The 24,697-nt window shown below is 46.4% G+C and overlaps 1 pseudogene; it reads right to left on the bottom strand.

Moving 5' to 3' along the window:
• Positions 1-6,040: 6,040 nt before the first annotated feature.
• On the bottom strand, positions 6,041-24,655 carry LOC119879123 (annotated as a pseudogene).
• Positions 24,656-24,697: the final 42 nt, after the last annotated feature.

Here is a 24,697-nt window from a genome sequence, read left to right as displayed (position 1 = left end):
TGGGATTCGATCCCAGGTCTCCAGGATGGCGCCCCAGGCCAAAGGTAGGCGCCAACCGCTGTGCCACACAGGGATCCCTATATCTGAAATTGATAGGATGACATTCTAGTCAGGAGAGAGAAACAAAGTGAATGAGTAAATTATGTAATATTTAGAGGTAGTACACTGGAAACCTAACTCAAACAGGGTGCAGGGGAAGAAAAAATTTCCCTCTTTCCCTCCTGGATTCCTTGGCTGGTCTACTATAAAATAGACCTAAGAAATTAGGGACAAGAGAAAAACTAATTTAATTTCATACATACAAGAGCGCAATTAAAAGGGTGACTCAAAGAAGTGACCAAAGCAGGACGCCCTTTAAAACCTTTTAGACAAAAGAACAATCCATTTATATAAACATTAACAAGACCAAAGGGTTTGGCTTGGGGGGTCAGTGAATAGGTAAAGAAGTAAAACAGGGGTTTGTTTATATAGTCTCTAGCCCTAAATCCCATCTCTGGTCATATGGATGTCTTCTAACCTCCTAGTACAGGGAGACACCCTTCACCGTGGGAGATTTATAATCTCCTTTCAGAGGGACAGAGAAGGGCCAGTGTTCTTGCATTTGCTGTGTTTGTTTCTCAAGAATCTTTATTTCAAAATATTCAGTAAGCCAAAGTGGCATACTTTGGGGTAAAAGAGTATAAACCCCTATAAGGGTAAGGGGCTAGAAAGTGCTGAGTGTGGGAAAGGCTGTAATTTTAAATAGTGGGCCAGAGCAGGCCTCACTGAGAAAGTAACACTAACGAAGACTTGAAGGATGAAGGGTATATGGGAATTAATCATTCCAAGTAGACAGAACAGCAACTGCAAGGGTTTGAGGTGGGGATGGACTTCACAATAGAAAAACCACAATATAACTGAAACAGAGTACATAAAGGAAGAGTAGGAAGAGATGAGTTAAGAAGGGTGGGAGGAGGAGCAGATTTTCTAGAGCCCTGGACGTCACCGTCAGGCTTTGGTTTACTGAGATAGGGAACCATTAAACCATTAGAGTAACATGATCTGATGGATTATTTTAGAAGAATCTCTTTGCTACTGTATTAAATACCGATGTTTGGGAGTGTGGGGGGAGGGGATTGTGGACGGTTAGAAGCTAAAACACCACTTTAAGAGACTATTACAAAAATCCATGTAAAGATGGATGGATTCTGGATCTGTTTTAAAGGAAAAGCCAGCAGGATTTGCTGAGAGACTGTGGGATGTCAGGGGTGAGAGGAACATCACTGTGGAGAGACAGAGAAGGCTGTGAAGGACATCCCAGCTTTGGATAGTTATGTTTGTGAGATGCCTTGGACATTAATTAGAGCTCTAGATGAGGCAGCTAGGGTATATGAGTCTAGAGTTCAAGAAGGTACACATTTGGGAGTTGCCGCTTGTAGACTGTACTAAAGCCACAAGATTACCAAGAGAGTGAGTACTGATGGAGAAGAAAGAGACCCAGGGATTGAGCTGTGGTGTACAATAAGAAAAGGAACCTGCAAAGGACACAGAACAAGAAGCAATGAGTTTGGAAAACAAGCACGAGTTTTGCTGTGTCCTTGAAAGCCAAAATGAAGAAGATGAATCCTGGAAGAGTGCTCAGCTGAGTCTACTCCTGCTGATGGGCTTAGGAAGAGGAGACCTATGCATCCATTCCTAGCTCAAGCCACACAGAAGGGTGTTCTTGGTAACCTTGAGAACAGTTTCAGTGTAGTAATAGGGTGAAAAGTGAGACTGGATTAAAAATGCAGAGAGAATTAGAGACAAGCCTTCCTTGGTTTACAATGAAGCTATTTTCCTTATGGAACCTAGGGCATGTTTAGAGATTTTTGTGATTTGTGATTGTCATTTATTTAATGTCTGTTTCCTTAAAAATGTAAGACCTATGAAACCATCTCTGATCAAGTTGTGAAGTCCCTAAAGTAAGTCTTTCTGTAAAAAAGGATGGGGAAAGAACATAAAGTTCATTCATTTGCCATTTGGTTTTCTGGATGGTGCAGTACACAGAAGTTAAAATTTCTCCGTAGTCATATTAATGTAAGAATGCTCCATGAGGTCTAATTTACAGAAGAATAATCAAACTTATCAAACCCAATGGTCGGTTTTCCCTTGTCTGTGTTCACTTTGATCTTCCTTCCCTCTACTCCCACCTCCCACACCCATCATTAGAATGTAGACTCCCACAAGAACAGGAACCTTCACTGTCTTATTGATTTCCTGAACTCCCAGGACCTAGAATACGCTCTGGGCACAATGGTCAGTTCTCAATGAAATGCTAAGTGTTCAATGAAATGAAACACATGGTATGGGAGACATTTTTGGCTGTAACAGCTGGGGGTGCGCAGGGGCATCCAAGAGCCAGAAATACCAATTAAGCTTCCTAAAATTCACAGGACAGCTCCTCACAGCAAAGATAATCCAACCTGAAATGTCCATAGTGCCAATGGTTGGGGAATGCTGCCTTAGAGCAAAAAGAAGTTGCTTGATTCACTTATGACTTGGGTTTGAGTCCTGGAAGAAGAGCAGAGCCCGCAGGCAGAAACCTGGGTATATTAAATTCACTCACGCACACACTGCTGGCTCTCACTACAAGAATGCATCAGGCGTGGCTTTTAGAGATTCAATTTTGTGAACTCAAAGCAATGAAAGATTTCCAAGAAACATAAACTGAGGACTATCCTTATATCGAAAGGGATATTATATTTAAGAAAAGAATATCCCAGTAGAATAATAAGAAAAAGACCTGATCTATACACATCACAAAAGACATATAAAAGGCCAAGGAATATGGAGGAAAATGCTCAACTTCATTAATATTTAAGGAAAATGCAATGTGGCAACAATGATGTATTTTTTAATCAGATGGGCTAGAACTTGAACAGACTGATAACAGCCACAACGGGTGAGAGTAGGGGGACGATAAGCACTGTTGGTACAAGTCCTTGGTAGCAGGATTTCAAATTATGTTTCCTCCTTATGTTTTTCAATATTGCTCTTTTTAAAAAGGGAGCTTTAACTTGGGTTAAGTCCACAATGCTATTGTCCATCTGAAACAAAATCCTCCATTATAGAAAGTATATGTATTCCATGTATATACATAGATACTCTCTTAAAAAAATAGATTTATTTATCTATTAGAGAGGAGAGAGGGGCAGGGGCAGAGGGAGAAGCAGGCTCCCCACTGAGCAGGGAGCCGGCTGCAGGGCTCCATCCTAGGACCGCGGGATCATAAACCTGAGCTGAAGGCAGACGCTTAGCCGACTGAGCCCCCCAGGCGCCCCCCACACACATACTCTCAAAAAAATGTAGCTATACCTCCTAGTTCAGGGCCAAATCTTTCTGCACGGAGCCTTCCTCCACATTGTACTATAATCTGATCCTCTTGAAAATAACACTGACCCTGTCACTTCCTTGCTTGGCACTCGCCCGGTGGACCATGTTTCAGGGCAGGGCCCCTCAGCGAGACCGCATGGGGCCCCCTCCCCAACCGGACGGTCTTCTGTCCCCATGTCCTCCCTCACACTTTGGGTTCAACTTTACTACCTAGTGCGCTCCTGGCCTTTGTCCCTGCTTATCTTTACTCCTTAGCCTGCCCAGAACCCCCACAGCCCCTTCCATTGGGGAGGGCACCCTGACCCAAAGTGCCTAAGGCCCCGGGCTTCCAGCCGTTATTTCACCCAGCGTGGAGCTTAGCCATCCTAGTGCTCTTCCTCCGTCCACACCAGGGTCTCCTTAGTTTTTGTATCTGCTGTGCTTGCTCACCGAGAGCCTGGTGAATAGAATGCTTGACATTTAAAGTGCTTTGCTCATGACCCGGTCTTCCTAGTTCTGATACTTCGTTATCACTTTTCTTATTGTTTGATATGTGCATTATTGACTTTGGAAAAGTTTGTGGTCATACAGACACCATACATCAGAATCTGAGTATCCTAACTTTATAAACTCTTTCCGTAAACCAAAGTTCATCCTATAAACCTTAGAAAGCTGACTATAGATCCTAACTGAGTTTATTTTTTAAAAGATTTTATTTATTCATGAGAGACAGAGAGAGAGAGGGAGAGAGACAGGCAGAGGGAGAAGCAGGCTCCCCGCAGGAAGCCCAAGGCAGACGTTCAACCACTGAGCCCCCGAAGTGTCCCTCAACTGAATTTAAAACTAAGTAAGAATCATCTACCACTGGTGTTTTCCTTTGAAAAGGAACATAGCTAAAGGCTATTGGGAGGACTGGGCCCTCAGAGGGTGTTCCCCCTGCCTCTGTCCTTGGAGGCTGTGTTCAGCTCCCTATGGTCACCGGGGGAGCTGAGGACACGCAATTGGGAGAGCGATGTGCCCTGGGGGCTCTGGACCGCACATGTGACAGGACCCAGTACAGGCCGCTATAGAGATCTGCCCGCCTGCAAGCCACTCCACACAGGCCCTGGCTCGAGGTTCCCGTGTGTATTAGGCCTGCGGCCTATAGGCCTGGGGGTCTGGCCCTTTCTCGGGTCTGCCCCATCCCTCCAGGTACGAGGGCCAGTTTGAGATGACGCCCAGAAAGCTCCTGCGGAGGCCGCAGATGCAGTTTATAGCCTCTTCCACAACACAGAGACAGATTTCCAGAGAAGGCAATGGTTTTGAGATAATACTTAGTAAAAGGAAGGTGAGGGGGAGGAAAAAAAAAAAAAAAGAAGAAGAGGGGAGGATAAGTCAGAAACTTGAATACAATCTGAATTTTAAAAATACAATTTTGTGTTTAATTTGTGAGTGTCATCATTTTGGGGCCTCAAGGGGATTGTCTGCGGGCGACACGCCATCACTTTTACCTTAGAAGACAAAATGTAGAAGGTCCCAAAGATCTGAAGGTAACTGGTGTTCGCCCTCCTAAGGACCTGGATGTGACCGAATGACTGCACCCCCTGAGAAATACCTGTGTATACCTAGGGTTTTCAGATGAGATCTTGATTATTCAGTTAATGACCCACATACATAATCACAAATGTCCCCTCCCTCCGCTCCTATGAAGCTTCCTAGGGCAGTATATAGAGGTGCTAACGCAAATGGATAAAGGGGCAGACTGGGAAAACCGAGGAAATGATGCCCTTTACTTACAAAAATGCTTCATTCCACCTGGAGAATTAGATATAATTAGTATCTATATAAGTTTATATGACAATTTATTCTCATAATTTGAAAGTATACTCCAAGGGGGGACTGGCTGGCTCGGCTGGAAGGGTGCGTGACTCTTGATCCCTGGGTCAAGTTCGAGCCCCACATTGGGCAATAGAGATTACTTAATAAATAAAGTAATAAAGTAGAATTTTCCTTTTTAGACCCTCTTAGAGCCACTGAACCTACCTTTCTTGATCTAATCAAGGGATAGTCAATACTGAAGCACATGGCAACTCCTTGAAGAAGGATTAAAATAAAGGGAAAGAAAAAAAAAAAAAGGGAAAGTTCTCAGGTTTTCTCTCGGGTATTTCTGTTGCCAATGGAAGGTGCTGCTGATACAACGGGCAGCATTGGTCAGTCTGACCCTGGTCCGAGCGATCTTGATTCTCTTATTTGTGGAGAATGAAAAGCTGTAGGTGTTTGCATAGTGAATCACCTAGTGAGACAGGCCCTATGGGGAGGAAATTCTTCATAAGAGCTACAGGGCCAAGCTGTAATCCCACAGCACACAAGCAGGTCGGGTACATGGTGAGGCTCCGCAGGGCAAAGAAAACATTATTTAACCACAAAAAATAATGACTCCTCCCATCAGTTTAAGAGTGGAAAGAACTTATTTGATCAAACCCTTGTTTAAAAACAGATGATCCTGTCAATCTCCTCATATAAGCAGCCAAGTCATTCCAGGGCTCTACGGCCTGCGGAAGCAGCACTGCTTGAGACCAGGCTTAATCATACCTCTGATCCTCGGATGAGCCAGACGTAAAGGACTTCAAAATGTGCAAAAAAGGAGACGTCCTCCCGGAGCATTGGAGCATCCAGGCTCTGTGAAGCCCTTTCAGGTGACCCACGAGTCCCACCTGCTCAACAGCCCACAAGGAGAACACAATTCAGGTTTCAAATAAGAACCATCAGTGGCATCCAGTGGCATCCGGCCCAAACTGCCACCCGCTGGGCCGGCTTGTCAGGTGGTCAGTGGGCCCCGCTCCCTCTGCAGCCGCTGGCCTGGCCAGGCCCTCATGCTCTACTGGGCGGAGAGTCCCCGGAGGAAGTGAACGTCAGCAAACCGCTTACTCAGCAGGGCGTTGTGTCGCTTCAGGTGGGCGATGACGTCTCCCTGCTTTTCGACGATGTCTTCCAGGCTTGAGACGGTCCTGCACAGAATCAACACGGTGACGGGTGGCACCTGCCAACCAGTGCTCAGTAGTCTCTGCAAAGGGGTTCCTCCCAGCTTGCAGAGCACTGCGCTGTATTTGGGACCTTCTCCTTGACGTCGTAAGCCAAGGGAAATACTCCAAAATGAGATCCTTTCGTTAGACTTTGTTTTATCACAGTTGAATGGGAGTAAGCAAGTCAAACTGAATTCTAAAGGCACATCTGCACAACTATAAACGAGCAGTGGAATGTTTTCTAGATTTCCGGGGGCGGGGTGGGGAGCCCTACAATTCTTTTTTTCTAGTCTTTCATTCCTCCCCCCCCCCCCACTCAACGCTTACCTGAATCCAGTCTCCGAGGTGATATTGCTGGGGTAAGCATAGATTTTTCCTCTTCAAGTACATCCGGCTGTGGTTTGGCTTTATTAAATTTTCGAATTTTCACTAAAATAATAAAGTCATCATTGTCAGGTTATCTAATCACGAAAAACATTTTTTTGCTCCCGTTTATTCAAATTACATTAATTGGCCATGCTTTTCAAGTAAGTTAATATGGACAAAAATGCTTCATAAGGTGAATACACAGGTTTGTTTATGGATTTACTCAAACCTTTGAAAGTCTATGTGCCAGGCCTGTACTAAACACTGGGAATCCGGACAGTATCATTGTTGATAATAATAACAGCTATGAATTTTTTTGGGTGAATTTAAAACACAGAAGGCACAGGTGAACTATTGTGTATGGATTGCCTCATTCAGTTCTCAGAACTACCCCCTGAAGTGGATGCCCTTATCGCTCCGGCTTTATAAAATAAAATGAAGCCCAGGAAAGTTAAGTAAGTAGCCACATTTCTTTTTTTTCTTTTTTTCCTCTTTCTTTTTCTTTCTTTCTTTCTTTTTCTTCTTTCTTTTCTTTCTTTTCTTTTCTTTTCTTTCTTTCTTTTTTCTTTCTTTCTTTTCTCTTCTTTCCTTTCTTTTCTTTTTCTTTTTTCTTTCTCTCTTTCTTTTTTCCCCTTTTTCCTTCCCTCCCCCTTTCCCCCCCTTCTTTTTCCCTTCCTTCCCCCTTTCTCCCTCTTCTTCTTTCTTTCTCTCTCTTTCTTTCTTTTCTCTTTTCTCTCTTTCTTCTCTCTTTCTCTTTCTTTCTTCTTTCTTGATTTTATTTACTCATCCATGAGACACACAGGCAGAGGGAGAAACAGGCTCCCTGCAAGGAGCCCAATATGGAACTCGACCCTGGACCCCAGGGTCATGCCCTGAGCCAAAGGCAGATGCAGCTGCTGAGCCACCCAGGCATCCCAGTAGCCAAGATTCTAATCCAGGAATCAGGACTTTGAAACCTCCAATGTTGACGCTACCCTATAAAAAGAGCGACTAGTCCAGGGTAAAATACAGATGATACGTCTACAATTCAAGACAGTATGAAAAGAACCAAAATCAAAGCTTGTACAAGGAGCTGTGACATCTTGGAAAGCAGCCCCTTAACTCAGTAGGAGTGAGAAGGGAGGGCAGGTCATGGAGGAGGAGGATGGTAGGGCTTGAGTCCAGCCTTGAGGGAAACGTGAGAACTAACCGCACAGACTAGGGAGGTAGAGAGGAAGGGTGTTTTTAGTGTGAGAAGAGCCTGAGCAAATACTTAGGACCTCGAGAAGGTGTGTGTGTGTGCATAGGGTGGAAAGGTAGGCAGGGAAGACCTGAGGGACTGGTGCCACGCCGAAGCACTGAGGTTTAGTCCCGAGAGTAAATGGGAGTCACCGAAAGGAGCTCACCACCCCTCACCACCAAGGGCAGGGATGAGTAGGGCCAGCTCACGGAAAGTCTTTTATTTCAGATTTTTCCTCCCTAGACGTTTAGAAAACTCTGAACGGGTAAGTTGTTCACGATCAAGAGTTACCTATGAATTACACTGAAGAGAAGGAATACGGATTAAGAAGACAGAGGAAGGGAGGCGAGTAGTGTGCCTACTGGACTCAACCCCGCGGGATGTGATGAGCATGGCCGTGGCAGGGACAGAGGAGAGGAGATGGATGGGGAGGCAGGCCAACTGATGGGAGATATAGGGTGGAAGGAAGAGCCTGGGACGGCAAAAAGGTCTCTGAGTTAGCAAGAGGTGGGGCTGGCACGGCTGGCTGAGATGGGGAGGATGGACAGGATGGTGGAAGGTTTGGAAGAAGAGAAAGGTGTTCCGGTCACTTCTGTCTTGCTGGTGGCCTGAACACTTGGATGGAAAGTATCACTTAGCAGGTGAACATAAAGCTTAGGGTGGCTCTGCTCACCTGGGAGCTGCCCACGAGGGCGCAGATGGTCATTTTTAGTAGCAGAATGAGAAAGGACGAGGGGACGCAGAAACCCACCAGTAATAAAGAGGTGGGGAACCATCTGCTAAAAGGGAATGAAGGGGGATCCCTGGGTGGCTCAGCAGTTTGGCGCCTGCCTTTGGCCCAGGGCGCGATCCTGGAGACCCGGGATCGAATCCCACGTCGGGCTCCCTGCATGGAGCCTGCTTCTCCCTCCTGTTTCTCTGCCTCTATGTCTATCATGAATAAATAAATCTTTAAAATAAATAAATAAAAGGGAATGAAAATCAATCTCTACAGTGGTAGGAGGAGAACCAGGAAAGCGCCATCAAGGCCCCGCGCCAGGAAGCTGACAACCCACAGAGGACCCCGGTGCGGCCGTTCAGAGGCCACCGACGAGCTGGGCGGTTTGTGGGGATACATGATGCAACGGACCGAACCGCGCTCCCCCAAAGTGACACGTGCCAGCCCTCGCCCCCAATGTGACTGACTGGGACCAGGGCTTTTAGTGAGGTAACTAGTGTCACAAGAAGCGACAAGGGTGGGGCCCTGATGTGATGGGAGAGGCCAGGATGCGCTTGCACAGGCGAAGGTCCCGGGAGGATACAGCCAGAGGGATACAGCTCCAGAGGAGAGGCCTCGGGACCCTGGATGTGCGGCCTCGGGACCCTGGACATGCGGCCTCAGGACCCTGGACATGCGGCCTCTGGGATTCCGGGGCACCCGACCGGCAGGTGCGCCCACAGACCGCACGTCCGGATAGCCGTCCATGGCCCGGGCCCTGCCCCGCCTGGGTGAGGACTCTGGCACCTGCTGGGACAAGCCATCTCCGGAGAGGAGGCTCCATGGGGACAGGAGGCCAGGGCTGCGGTGGCGACTGCCAGCCCAGCACCACCGTGGCCACTGTCCGTGCAGCATGAGTGAGCTAGTGTGTGCCACGCGGGGGCTGAGGGGCCGGGCCGATCCCCGCTGCACAGGTGTTCAAAGCTCCACATGCCGTTCTTCCCTTTTGCACATCAGCTTTCCGGGTGATACGTGTCCCGCATTCGTCCATGTAAAGCGCAAGTGCCATGGTTCAGCATAGGACCGGGTTGTGCAACCACCTCCAGCCACTTTCAGAGCATCTTCTTTGTTCCAGGAAGTGAGCCGGCACCCACTGGCCGTCCTTCCCCATCTGCCCCCTGCGCCCTGGCTCCAGGCAACCCCCGTCTTACCTCCTGTCCCCACGCTGCCCGTTCTGGGTGTTTCACACAGTCCTCGTGAGGGCTGCTCGCCCGCAGCGCCCGTCTCCAAGGGCCATGCGTGTTGGGCACACAGCAGCACGTCACTCCGGGTACCCGCTCCTTTCGAGGACCGGATAACATTCTACCGTATGGACCCAGCACGTTGTGCTGATCTAGCCCTAATATATCCTAACACTAGACCGTTTCCACTTTGGCCATTATGGACACTTCTTTGAACAACTGTATGGTTTTGTGGAGATGCGGACGTTTCCGGTTGTCTTGGGTTTATATGCAGGAGTGCAATGGCTGAGTCACATGATACGCACCTTGTGTGGCACGGCCAGGCTCACCTATGATTCTAATGTGCACGCTCAGCTGACTCCTAGGCTCAAGAAGTTTAAGAAGAGGTTAAAAGTGAGAAATTTGGGAGATTTGTGCAGGGCCCGTTAGGAAGGACCGGGAAGAAGCAGGCCGTACGATGCCGTATGATGCCAAGAGACGTGGTGTGCACCCTGCCGAGATGCCCTTGCCTTCCGGGTACGGCAGGGATGTTGGAGACGAGGAGCTCCTCGTGGCTTCCCGTGGCCCAGACACACTTGAGGTGCTACGGCTCCGGGGTTAGGGGAGATGGACGGAGGCCTGGGGCTCCCTCCAGCGGGTCAGGGAGGGCCCGGAGCGAAGGCGGCTATGGGGCCCCGGGGCGGGCAGGAAACCGGGAAAGCCCGAGGCCCAGAGCAAGAGGGGTACGTTTCCAGGAGGTCAGTCGTGTCAGATGCCATCTGGGGAAGATGAAGGCCGAGAATCGACCGACTCGTGATGGCCGCCGGTGAATGGGAGTTTTCCTGTTCACATCCTAGCTGGCTCTCTCAAATGGCCTCCTTCGCATCAGAATTCCTGAACAAAGGAAGAAGCCTGGAACACACGTAAGCTTCTTGAAGTGGGGGACAGGAAATAACAGCTCTACGGCATTCAGGTGCAAGCCAGGGGACAGAACTAAGAGACGCATCACAGTCTGACACAATAAAAAGGCCTCTGTGGCCTTTAAAATAGATTCGATTGAACACATTCAGCATTTTCTCGATCAAAAGTCAGGCAATATCACCAATTCAAAGCACTCTTTCCATCGTAAGCCAAGAAAGCAGGCATGCTAGGACGTCAAAACACGGAAAAGGGCAGGTGCGCTTGGTCACCGCTTCCATTCTAGCCCGAATCTCTCACAGCTTCAGAGCAGTTGTACCGGCTGCTGGAAGGCTGATAACTGGGTGGCGTTAATTGCATCATCTTTTATTTACCCCCCCCCTTTTTTTTTTTTTTTTTTTTTTTAGAGATTTTACTTATCCATTTCAGAGGGTGGGGAGAGGGAGAGCGAGTGCGAGTTGGAGGAGGGGCAGAGGGAGAAGTGCCCCCCCCACCATGAGCAGCGAGCCCATGGGCTAGACCCAGGGCCCTGGCAGACAGGCAGACACCCAACTGACTGAGCCACCCAGGCATCCCTTTGGCTTACTTTTAAATGAACAGAGCTAATCGAATTTAGTAGGTCAAAACTGTTTCAAGTTTTATTTTCCTAGTTTTCCCCTGTAGAGGTAGTAAAGCAAATTAGTGCCCAACAAGAAGGGTCCATCTTGTTTTCTAGAGGTTAACTACTTAAAATGCAAATACGCTAGTCAAGGTCAGGTTATAATTAGTATATCAAAGAATCATGTCCTAAAGAATCACTTTCAATGTTATCAAAACTCATTATCTTTTCAAATCATTTCAGTATGGAGAAACATGAAAAGTCCATACATTGGGGCCCAAGCTTATATTTTCTACGACACTGAACAAAAGCAAACATTTGTCTCTAGAAGCTACTCCCTAAATCTCTCCTGTCAAAACCGCAATACATTTAAAGGCACATTATAGAATTTAAAAAGTTAAGCCTACTCTTAAGGATGTGGAGGTAAAACAGACATACTTCGATCTTCCAAAGAAATTCAATATTTGCGGCAACCCTAAGTTTATAAATTATATTATAAACCCTTCCTATGTAAACCGTCCATGTATTTTGAAAGTCGGAATTAGCAATTATCAGGTTTTCTTACAGTAGGGAAACATATTCACTTAAGATTTAATGGTGTTTTTATTCAGATATAAATTTTAATATTAATGAAATATGTTACTAAGTCTTCACATATAGAATAAAGCAATTTTTTTAAAAGACTATTTCTTTGACACACACACACACACAGAGAACAAGCATAAGTAGGGGGAGCAGCAAACAGAGATGGAGAAGCAGGCTCTGCACTGAGCAGGGAGCACGATGGGGATTGATCTTAGACCCTGGGATCTTGCCCTGAGCCCAAGGCAAATTCTTAAACTGACTGAGCCACCCAGGTGCCCCAATTTCCCCTTACACGGTCCTTGGAATGTTCCTAAGTCCTGCTACGTCATAGAGCATTCGATAGGTACTACAGAAAATACCATCACTACCAGAAGGCTTGCACCCTTTCTAATAAATAAAAGTAGGGGATCCCTGGGTGGCTCAGTGGTTTAGCGCCTGCCCTTGGCCCAGGGCGTGATCCTGGAGTCCCGGGGTCAAGTCCCATGTCGGGCTCCCGGTGCATGGAGCCTGCTTCTCCCTCTGCCTGTGTCTCTGCCTCTCTCTCTCCATGTCTATCATAAATAAATAAATCCTAAACAAACAAACAAACAAATAAATAAATGTAGTAGAGCTACCGTAAAATAACATGGTAAGTGAATGCTATATTCAGAGCTAAACTATCTCATTTACAGCATTTGACAGAAGTGTTGTAGAATGGAACTGATCTCAATCAACAAAGTAATTTAATATTCGTTTGTCACATGGTAGCAAGCTATTTCTTATATGCAGAAAAATTAACCTTTAAAACTAAAGTCTCGGCAGCCCAGGTGGCTCAGTGGTTTAGCGCAGCCTTCGGCCCAGGACGTGATCCTGAGACCCGGGATCGAGGCCCACGTCGGGCTCCCTGCATGGAGCCTGCTTCTCCCTCTGCCTGTGTCTCTCTGTCTCTCTCTCTCTCTCTGTCTCTGTGTCTCTCATGAATAAATAAATAAAATCTTAAAAAATAAATAAATCTTAAAAAAAAAAAAACCCAAAGTCTCATTCTTTTCTAGGAAGTTTAGTGGGTGATATACATTTTTTTTAAGTGAGGTACAGAATGCATCTCCATAATTTGGCTCATTGTTAGCTAATAGCTACAGAAAAGTTTATAAAGGTCAATCAATAATGTGACATTCACATTTATAAACTAGTTACCCCCATTCATATTCTAAATGCTCTTCTAGGGATCCCTGGGTGGCACAGCGGTTTAGCGCCTGCCTTTGGCCCAGGGTGCGATCCTGGAGACCCAGGATTGAATCCCACATCGGGCTCCCGGTGCATGGAGACTGCTTCTCCCTCTGCCTATGTCTCTGTCTCTCTCTCTCTCTCTCTGTGTGACTATCATAAATAAATAAAAAACAAAACAAAACAAAAAAAAAACTAAATGCTCTTCTATAGGCCTAAGGAGATGCACCAAAAAAAAAAAATCAGTAAAATGAAACATGAGTTGAGATCCACAGGACTTTATCTTTCATAAGTAGAGAAATGACTCTCTTTTAAAATGCATAGAGGAGATATTTTATTGTCACAAAATAACTGTTATGCAGCGGCAAAAAATTAGCTAGTATTTTGGACAGACGTACTATATGCCAATATTGCAGCAGGAATGAAATCTAGATTTTTCCAGGGCTTGAATTCTTTTCTGTCAAAAGTATCCCTCCATCTATTTTTCATGTTTACATATCTAAAGCTTACTTTATTATTTTTTTTAAAGATTATTTATCTTAGTGGTTGCAGGGGGAAGGGCAGAGGAAGAGGGAGAAAGAATCTTCAAGCCCACTCCCTGCTGAGCTGAGCGGGACCCCGATAGGGGCTCATCCAGGACTCTGAGATCAGAACCTGAGCTGAAATGAAAAGCTGGCCACTTAACCAACTGAGCCACTCAGGCGCCCCAGTAAAGCTTACTAGAATCTTACCACTGGGGTGCCTGGGGTGGCTCAGGTGATGACCCCAGGGCCCTGGGATAGGCCCACACTGGGCTCGGGGCTCAGCAGGGGGTCTGCTTCTCCCTCTGCCCCTCCCATTCTCTCTCTCAAATAATAAACCTTAAAAAAAAATTTTATGGGCAGCCTGGGTGGCTCAGCGGTTTAGGCACTGCCTTCAGCCCAGGGAGTGATCCTGAAAACCCGGGATTGAGTCCCATGTCAGGCTCCCTGTACGAGCCTGCTTCTCCCTCTACCTGGGTCTCTGCCCCTCCAGCCCCCTCTGTGTCCTCTCGTGAATTTAAAACAAAACAAAAAAAAATCTTAAAAAAATTTTTTATCACTGAGAGTTGAGACAGAGACAGAGAGAGACAAACAGACTGGCCCTCAGACAGCCCTAAATTTAGAAAATAAGTTCCTAAATGGTTTGTCTTAGAGCAAGTCTGGGCTAAATGCAGTTTGCATGCATTCTTTATTTACTTAATCTGTATTTCATCATTTCAAATTTAAGTGCCAGGCTTACATCTCAGTTGCCTTTGATAAACCAAACGTTTGTGGATCTTTTCATTTTGTTGTGTTTACTTTTCGGATACAAGGCGTCACTTGACAAAATTTGTTGACACAAATTCAGAAACAACTCACTGGTATTTTGGTGATTCTCACCTGTGGTAGATGAGCAGACAGGTCAGGGAACAGAGCAGTTCCAGGGCCAGGATGGCCAGGACGAGGTAAAGAATACAGCCGGGGCGGGGGCGCGGGGAAGGAGTGCTGCACGCTCAGCACCAGGAGGAGAGCCGTGCTGGCCTGCGGACGAGAGCGGAGAGGGCGCGCGGTCAGCGGCGGCCCACAGGTGCACGCCCCCCGCCCAGCGGAGCCCACAGCAGGTGCACGCCCCCCCCCCCCACATGAGCCCGCGGCAGTGCACGCCCCACCCATGTGAGCCCGCGGCAGGTGCACGCCCACCCCACATGAGCCCGAGGCAGGTGCACGTCCCCACGTGAGCCCGCGGCAGGTGCACGCCCCACCCCATGTGAGCCCGCGGCAGGTGCAACGCCCCACCCCACATGAGCCCGAGGCAGGTGCACGTCCCCCACGTGAAGCCCGCGGCAGGTGCACGCTCCCCAGCCCCTCCTCGCGGAGCCCGCGGCAGGTGCACGCCCCCCCCACAATGCCGAGCCCCCCCAGCGCAATCAGCCAAGGCCGCTCCTTGAGGACGAAGCCCACACGGCCCGCAGCTGACGATGCCCCACGAGACAATCACATAAGACGCCGGATTTTCTTAAAGAAATGATTGTTACTATTTTCTGTTTTATAAAATAATTGACGACGGCCTGGCGGCCAGGGACCGCGGCCCCGGCGCATGGACAGTGTCGGGTGCGGTGTCCCTGGGAACCCCGGTCCACACCCCCCCCGCCCCTGCCGCAACCCCCTGGAACCTGGGCCCGCCTGCGCCCAACCTCGGGTCCGCAGGGCGGCGTCACCCGGGTGGCCTGGCTCAGGTCTGCCCCGCGGGCTCCCGGCCCCCGCCCCAACCCCGAGGGCCCCGCGGCCTCCGAAGACCTCTGGCCTCCTTCCTCGGACTTGGGGGCAGCGGCACAGGAGGAAAGGAAGGGCCCGAGTGGGGCGGCTGGCGGGGCTGTGGGCTGCAAGGGCCGGGGGGACTGCCTGGAGGAGGCGGCGTCCACGAAGGGCCGACAGTGAACTGGGTCATAGCTGCGAGGGCCTGGGGGGCTGCCTGGAACCTGGCCACGGCTGCAAGGGCCCGGGGGCCGCCTGGAGGAGGCGGCGTCCACGACAGCCCCACAGGCATACCAGGCCACAGCCAGCTGCTGGCGGCCACCGCGGGTGTGGGACACAGTGTGACCCCCCCACAGCGGGTGGGCATCAGGACGGGGCTGGTCACCCCAGGACACCGCCCCAAGCCGCAGCCACGACGGTGCCAGGCGCCCAGGCCCCGCGACTCTCAGATGCGAGGCCCAGACCCCCGGGCGAGTGGAATCTCGGGGCGCATGGCCCCAGGTCCCTGATTCCCCGGGTCCTGGTCTGAGCGACATGAACGTGACACCATCTGGGCTGAAGTCGGGGTCCAGTTGCTCGTGACACGAGGGGTCCCGGGAGCTAGACCTCGGGCCTCGGGGACCCCAGCTCCAGGGTGGCCCGAACACCCAGCTTCCCCGCTCACAAGGCATCGAGGCCTTTAAGGTAAAAAGGGCGTTTCTGCATGTGCCCTTTGTGGGAGGAAAGGTTCCAGCCGGCACCTGCTGCCGCGGCCTAGTCGAGCTCCCCCGGGGCGGGGAAGGGGAGCCAGGCTCAAGATGCTCCCTCCTCTGCTGCAGCCGACCCCGCGGCCGCCCCACTGACAGCGCCCGGCCTTGAGCAGCCTGCCCCAAGCAGATGTATTAACAGCGCACAGAGAAAGAATAAACATTAAAATTCCATAGAGCCGTTTTTCTGGGGGGGGGGGGGATTAATTTGATTTCCAATCTGGTTTCAAAACGTCTGTTTATTCTGGACTCAAACCAAAAAAGAGGGTCTTTTAAAAAGGTAGAGATTTCTAGCACCACACGGCAAAATACCCGAAGAAGCTCAATGTAATTCCATCCAGCCTGTAAAATGTCTGTGACAACAGGGACAGCCCTCGGGGGGCTCGGTCAGTTACATGTCTGCCTGCCGCGGGCTCAGCTCAGGATCCCGGGGTCCTGGATCGCAGCCCTGCGTGCGGCCCCCCTGCTCATCAGGGGACTCTGCTTCTCCCCCTCCCCACGCCCCTGCTCGAGCTCTTTCTCACTCACTCTTCCTCAAATGAGCAAAATCTTCAAAAGTAAAAATAAAGGAAACGTTTGCAACGATGAACAAAAGAGGCACGAATGCAGCTAAGTCCCATATGGACTTGTCTGATCTCCGCCTTCATAAAGTTTTTTCAAGTTTTCCATTTTGCATAATGCACCTATTTTCTAACAGGCTCTGTCACCACAAGAAAAATACAGCATCTCATGAAAGTGAAGCAATTACGTCCTCTTACCCTACAAGTACCAAAGAGCAGCAGCTCTGCAGCTTCTCGTGATGAAGCAGGCTGCTCCCGTGAAAGGGCACGGGAGTCCGCGTTAGACACAGGGAGATTACGCGTGATGTGGGGACCAAAACGGAAGAAAAAATGATTAAATTTCCTTACTACTTACAGCCCATTGACAAGTCCTTGACACAGGCAGAGTGACCTCCCTCTAGGGACGCAGCTTGCCTCGATTGTTAATACTTTGCTGGCGGTGACGGGGTAGTCTTAGCCCGACGCCCAGGGGCCTGTAAAGCGACTTTAACAGGAAGGTTCCTTAGAGACTCCCTTAGGCTCTGGCCGCCAAGACAGATGCTGGCTACCGTCCCCCCAAGCACGTGGCCTGCCATATGCATCTGAGGGTCTCATGACCGAGTTTTTACTAAACAGCAATAAATGGACCTTTCTTCTTTCTTCTTTTTTTTTTTTTAAGATTTTACTTATTTATTCATGAGAGACCCCAGAGAGATAGCAGAGACACAGGCAGGGGGAGAAGCAGGCTCCATGCAGGGAGCCGATGCGGTACTCGATCCTGGGACCTGGGGTCACGCCCTGAGCTAAGGCAGAGGCTCAACCGCTGAGCCAGCCGGTGTCCAATAAAAGACCTTTCCTAACAATAGCCAGCCCCCTGCAGGGATCCTGGAAACCCGGCTTCCAAGATTCTTCAAGAAACTTCCGCTCTCCCTAACCCCTCCAACCCGAACGTACATAATGCCCATGGGGTCCGTCCCCCACTGCTTTAAATAAAACCACCTTTTTGCACCAAAGATGTCTCAAGAATTCTCAGCCGCAGCTCTGAACCCTAACGTCTTTCCTACAATCACACGGACCCCGTGTTCATAATGATGGGGGGCAGGTGGCAGACAATCCACCCCAAAATATGCTTTTCTTTCCCGCAAAAGGATTATTTTAAGCTGATTATTTTAAGCATGGTGAAGCTCTGAAAAGCTGAGTAGAAGTGAAAGAGATCTCTTTTGTAAGAGACATTGATGGGGGAAAACTACATTTTGTAAGCATGTCCCCTCTCTGTACCGGGGAGAGAAGGAGGACTTTAAATTTCCTAGAAACTATACCGACTGAGAATGCAGTAATCTGCACAACAATCTTACCCCTGTGGACAGTGCTTTTCCTGGCAGCCTCGCAAAACTCCTCCAACCTCCCCAACCCCGCCACCGTCTCCACTCTTTAACTGGAGGTGGTGTTTTAAGGTGGTGACTTGGCCCATTTTGAGAGTTGCTCAGTCTTCTTGGTTCTCTCCCATGCGCAGGCTAGTAAACTCCTGGTCGTTTTCCCTCTTGTGATACTGTCTTTTATTACAGTGTCCTTTTAATTATCACCAAAAATCTAACCTAGAAGGATAGAGGTACATTCTTTTCCCTCCCCTCCCCTATGATCACAAGCACAGATTGTCAAACGGAAAAATTAAGACTAAATATATTTATTAAAAAAAGCTTCAAGACATTAAGGTGATCCGAATTTTAGTGGCCACAACACACATCATTCTCACAAAAACTGAGAGCATATATTTGATTATAAGTCAACCGTCACGTTGCTTTCTGCTGGAATTTCTGCCGCGCAAGCAAGCCACAGACAGACAAGCTGAGCCAGACTCACCAGTGGAGTGGATCAGCAGCGTGAGTCCTTTCAGGTGCCTGGTCGACAGGTAGATCATGGTTAGCCCCCGTTTTCTCACTTTGTTGTGGTGATACTGGAGGTAGCGCTCAAGAAGGAAATGCAGGATCCACAAGATAACCTTCCCAAGGATTATGACTGTCTGAACTTTCAGTGGGTTGGTATAGTTTCCTGGGCACTTGTCCTCAATTGGATTAGGGTAAGAACAAAGTATACCTGTTAAAAATGCTAAAATGACAAATACAACCTGTGGAAAGGAAAGCAGTCGGATTAAAATTCAATAATTGGAATTAAGAAATGATTATCACCATCCCAGCACATACTCACATACTCCTATCTATGACTTTTGCTATCCTATTTTTATAAATGAATTTTATTTTATTTATTTTAAAAAGATTTTATTTATTTATTCATGAGAGACTCAGAGAGAGAGAGAGAGAGAGGCAGAGACACAGGCAGAGGGAGAAGCAGGCTCCATGCAGGGAGCCCGACGTGGGACTCGGTCCCAGGTCTCCAGGATCATGCCCTGGGCCGAAGGCAGCGCTAAACCGTTGAGCCACGCGGGCTGCCCTATAAATGAATTTTAAAACAACTTCTTCTTAAAACCATTTTACAAACGTTTTAAACAAAATTTGGAGAAAAATTTGCAGAAATTTTGGAAACAAATCATAAATAAGAAAAGCTACCCCCGGGCAGCCCCAGTGGCTCAGCGGTTTAGCGCCACCTTCAGCCCAGGGCATGATCCTAGAGTCCTGCATCGGGTTCCCTACATGGAGCTTGCTTCTCCCTCTGCCTGTGTCTCTGCCTCTCTCTCTCTGTTTCTCATGAAAAATAAATAAATCTTTAAAAAAAGAAAAGCTACCCCCAAACCCATCAAATAGTTCATGTTACACAATTTCTTTCCCACTTCTCTTTTATTGAAAAGAGTAAAAACAGTTAATTTAGTGCATCAAAGGTAATTAAAATCAGGGTTTAAAAAGCTTTACTTCTAGTTTCAGTTTTAAGAGAACAAAAATAGCTATCCAATTAGATTGACAAAAATTTGAGATCGGTGTCAAAATAGAGGCAAATGGACTTTCTCATATATTGCTGACTGGTCTGGGATAGAGAAAAAGAATTTGGAAGCAGCTTGACACAGTACTACTGTCCTAAGGACTCGACCCATTAGAAGTAAAACCATCAGGACAGAGGGTTCTATGGCTACAAATATTTACTGCAATATTCTCTGTATTTGCAAAAAACTGCAAAGTGCCCAAGGATGCGTGTTCATCCACAGCAGGATGCTTCATAAATTAAGATACATCTACTCCTACAGCAGAATGTTTTTCAGCTATGAAAGAATTTACTAAGTTTCCCTGTATTAATTTGGATGGATGTCTGTATGTTGAGATTAAAAAAAAAAAGTTGTCGAGTAGTAGTTCAAGGTGTGGTGCACACACCAGCACAATCGGCATCACAGGGGACTCGTCAAAAATGCAAATTCTCAGATCCCACCCCAACCAGCAGAATCAAAATCTCTGGGAGCATCCGCCAAACAATCTAGTTTAACAAGCTTGCCAGGGAATCTGTCACATGCTCAGGTTTGGGAAACCCCACTGCAGAGTAATAAATACTGTATTATCCACCTGGGGGTGGGTGGAAGAAATGGGAGAAATCCTTACATATGTGCTAATCTGTGTGTATTTAGGTAGTCTCCATGCCCAGCGCAGAGCCCCATCAACACGAGGCTGAACACAGGACCCTGAGATCAAGACCTGAGCTGCGATCAAGAGTTGGTCACTTAACCAACGGAGCTACCCAGGCAGCCCGTCTTTTGGTATATATTTGTATGATTTTTTTAAAAAAAGCAGTAAGATACATTCATTTATTAACTCAGGGAGAAAGACTAAAGTAGCGAAAAGGGAAGATAGGATTTTATCTTTGTTTGCTTTGGTAATGTTTTACTTGTTACAATAAGGAAGTTTTTTGGGGCAGTTTCCATAATTTGGCAGTTACAGATAATGCTTCTATAAATATTGGGGTGCTTGTTATCCCTTTGAATTAGTGTTTTTGTATTCTTTGGGTAAATCCCCAGCAGTGCAACTGCTGGGTCATAGGGCAGCTCTATTTTTAACTTCTTGAGAAATCTCCAGTTTTCCGGAGCGGCTGCACCAGTTCCCATTCCCACCAACGTTGTAAGAGGGTTCCCTTTCTCCGCATCCTCTCCAACACCTGCTGTTTTCTTGTGTTGTTGATTTTAGCCAATCTGACAGGTGTGAGGTGGTATCTCATTGTGGTTTTGATCTGCATATCCCAGACGATCAGTGACGTTGAGCATCTTTTCACCTGTCTGTTGGCCGGCCGTGTGTGTGTCTTCTTTGGAGAAATGTCTGTTTGTGTCCTCTGCCCATTTCTTGATTGGGTTATTTGTTTTTTGGGTGTTTGAGATGTATAAGTTCTTATTATATTTTGTATACTAACCCTTAATTGGGTATGTCACATTTACAAACATCTTCTTCCATCCCATAGGTTGTCTTTTAGTTTTGTTGATTATTTCCTTTGCTGTGCAGAAGCTTTTTTTTTTTTTTAAGATTTTATTTATTTATTCATGAGAGACACAGAGAGAGAGGCAGAAACACAGGCAGAGGGAAAAGCAGGCTCCCTGCAGGGAGTCTGATGTGGGACTCGAACCCAGGATCCTGGGATCACGTCCTGAGCTGAAGGCAGATGCTCAACCACTGAGCCACCCAGGCGTCCCCAAAAGCTTTTTATTTTGATGTAGTCTCAATAATATATATGTTTTTGCTTTTATGTTTCTGGCCTCAGGAGACATATCTAGAAAAGTGTTGCTATGGTCGATGTCAGAGAAATTGTCTGTGCTCTTTTCTAGGAGGTCTATCGTTTCTGGGCTCACATTTAGGTCTTTAATCCATTTTGAGTCTATTTTTGTGTATGGTGTAAGAAAGTGGTCCAGTTTCATTCTTTTGCGCAGAGCTGACCAGTTTTCCCAACATCATGTGTTGAAGAGACTGTCTTTTCCCCATTGAATATTCTTTCCTGTTTTGTCAAAGATTAATTGATCATATAATTCATTTCTTGGCTCTCTATTCCGTTCCACTGATCTATGTGTCTATTTTTGTGCCAGTACCATACTGTTTTGGTCACCACAGCTTTGTAATAGAACTTGAAGTCTGAGTTGTGATGCCTCCAACTTTGTTTTTCCTTTTCAAGGCTACCCTGGCTCTTTGGGGGTCTTTTGTGGCTCCATACAAATTTTAGGATTGTTTGTTCTAGCTCTGTGAAAAATGCTGCGGGTGTTCTGATAGGGATTGCATTAAATATGTAGATTGTTTGGGGTAGTACAGACATTTTAACAATATTTGTTCTTCCAATCCATGAGCATGGAATGCCTCTCCATTTCTCCATGGCATTTTCAATTTCTCATCAGTGTTTTATAGTTTTCAGAGTATAAGTTTTTCATCTCTTTGGTTAGGTTTATTCCTGGGTATCTTATGGTTTGTGGTGCAATTGTAAATGGGATAGATTCCTTGATTTCTCTTTCTGCTGCTCCACTATTGGTGTATAGAAATGCAACAGATTTCTGCACATTGATTTTGTATCCTGTGACTACTGAATTCGTTTATCACTTTTAGCAGTTTTCTGGTGGAGTCTTTCAGGTTTTACATATAGTATCATGTCATGTGCAAAATAAAAGTTTGACTTCTTCCTTGCCAATCTGGATGCCTTTTATTTCTTTTTGTTGTCTGACTGCTGAGGCTAAGACTTCATTAGTATTAGCTAGTATTACATTAAATAGAAGTGGTGAGAGTGGACATCCCTGTCTCGTTTTTGACTGTAAAGAAGCTTAGTTTTTTCCCCATTTAGGATGTTAGCTGTGGGTTTTTCATAGATGGACTCTACTATGTTGAGGTATGTTCCTTCTAAACTGATTTTGTTGAGGATTTTTATCATGAATGGATGTTGTACTTTGTCAAATGTTTTTTTTTTCTGTATCTATTGAAATGATTATGTGGTTCTCATCCTTTTAAAAAAATTAATGTGATGTATCATGATTTGCAAATATTGGACCATCCTTGCAACCCAGGAATAAATCCCTCAATTGTGGTGAATGATATAATGTATTGTTGGATTTGGTTTGCTAGTATTTTGTTGGGGATTTTTGCATCTACGTTCATCAGAGGTATTGGCCTGTAGCTCTCTTTTTTGGTGGTGTCTTTATCTGCTTTTGGTGTCTGGGTAATGCTGGTATTTTTTCTTGTTTTTTTTTTTTAACACAAGATTTTCTTAGTCCTAAAATTAGGGCAATTAATCCCATAGTATCATAGACAAGCAGTTTAATATAAAAAAGTTTTTCAAAATGATATGTGTGCATGTTTGTGTGTGTGTATGTTCGGGGAATATATACACAAAGAGTGTGTTGCACAAATTAAAGAGTATGTTATAAAAAAAGGAAGAAAAAAACAGGCCACAATCCAGGGACCAGGAGGCCACATCTGCACATGGTGGCACCAGGAAGGAAGTGCTTCAGTTGCTAATCTGGGGATCAGGAAGCCATAGCAGAAGCATACCACACTTAATAGATCTGCACAGGGAAGAAGGATGCACCTCTCTCCTCAGGGTATTCAGCTCTGAGTACAAGTCTACACAGTGTGTGTCACTGGAACAGCATCTGAACAAGTCAATGAGCCACATTCATTCTCCTCATAAACACTTGGGATTGCTAAGAATTTGCCCTCTTGATTTTTCACATTGTAGCAAAGAACACATCCTCTAGTGCTTCAGATCTCAACAACCAAAATGGAGATAATTAACAGACTAGATGCAGAGCCATCAATAAGCCTACAAGACCATTTGCACATACAGGGTTTTTTGTTTTTCTCTCTAGGAGTTTCTTTTTGTGTCTATGTGATTACCTACTAGTTACCTACTAGTTGCAATACATGTGTTTTTAAAAATCCCCAGATATTTGGGGCACCAGGGTGGCTTACTTGGTTGGGCATCCCACTCTTGATTTCAGCTTAGGTCATGGTCTCAGGGTTGTGGGGTCAAGCCCCGTTTTGGGCTACATGCTGAGCATGGAGTCTGCTTAGGAGTCTCTCTTTCCCTCTCTCTCTGCCTGCCTCCCCACCATTCATGCTCTCTTCCCAAGGAAAAAAACAAAAAAAAACCCCAGACATCTGTAATTTTATCATTGCTTAAAATATGGGGCAACACTACTTATTGTTCTGCTGCAACCTGATATCCCTGCTTAACATTACTTCCTAAGTGTAGATAAATTGATAAATTTCTGTGTCAACATAGATTTATCTACATCTTTTTTTTAATAACTGAAAAAGTAATATATGCATGTGGTTAAAAAAAACCTTCAAAAAAAAAAAAAAACCTTCAAATAGTACAAAATGCAAATACTAAAAATATCAGGTGCCTTCTACAAGGCCCTCAGTCCTCCACCTCAGTAGCAACTAGTGTTAAAAGGATCTTGCGAATGGTTCTAGAAATTTTCTGTTTATATATGGGAATATACGTGCACACCAGCCCTCTCAATTATCTTTTAAAACGTGCAAATAGGAACGTTCTGTGCACACTGCCGTAAATCTGTGTTTGTAGACACTCAACAATGTAAGTGTGAAGGCTAGTCTAATTAATATATACACGTCCACCCTGTTTCTTTTTCAAATGTTGCAGAGCGCTCCTTCATATGGATGGGTCATACAAAGTGTCCTCTGAATGGTGATAGTTGCAATATCTTGATATTACAGACAACATGATTAAAACATTCTTACACATATGCAAATATATCTATAAATTCTTTGAAGTAGAAAGATAAGTAAAAAAGGATGCACATTTTAAATGTTGCAGATGTAGCCAAGCTGCCCTCTGAAGAGCGTATATATATTTAAGAACATCACCTCTGTATGGATTACTTCATCCCAGTCAACTTACATGTATTAATAAGAGAAGATTTGCTATGATGACCGTAGGAAGAGGATGGAATCTGGGTCTAAAATGAGCATGTAATGAATGATGTGGGAGATGGTGGGTATCCAGAAGGGGGTCATCTTCAATACTCTGGGTGAGATCCAAGGAACCCTGCGGTACAGAAAAACAGAAGCAAATATAATCACCACTTTCTAGATTACG

This window comes from Canis lupus, unplaced genomic scaffold (assembly GCF_011100685.1).
Source record: "Canis lupus familiaris isolate Mischka breed German Shepherd unplaced genomic scaffold, alternate assembly UU_Cfam_GSD_1.0 chrUn_S303H463, whole genome shotgun sequence".
Taxonomy (NCBI): domain Eukaryota; kingdom Metazoa; phylum Chordata; class Mammalia; order Carnivora; family Canidae; genus Canis; species Canis lupus.
The sequence above is the reverse complement of the archived record's forward strand: the minus strand, read 5'-3'. Positions and strand labels throughout refer to the sequence as shown.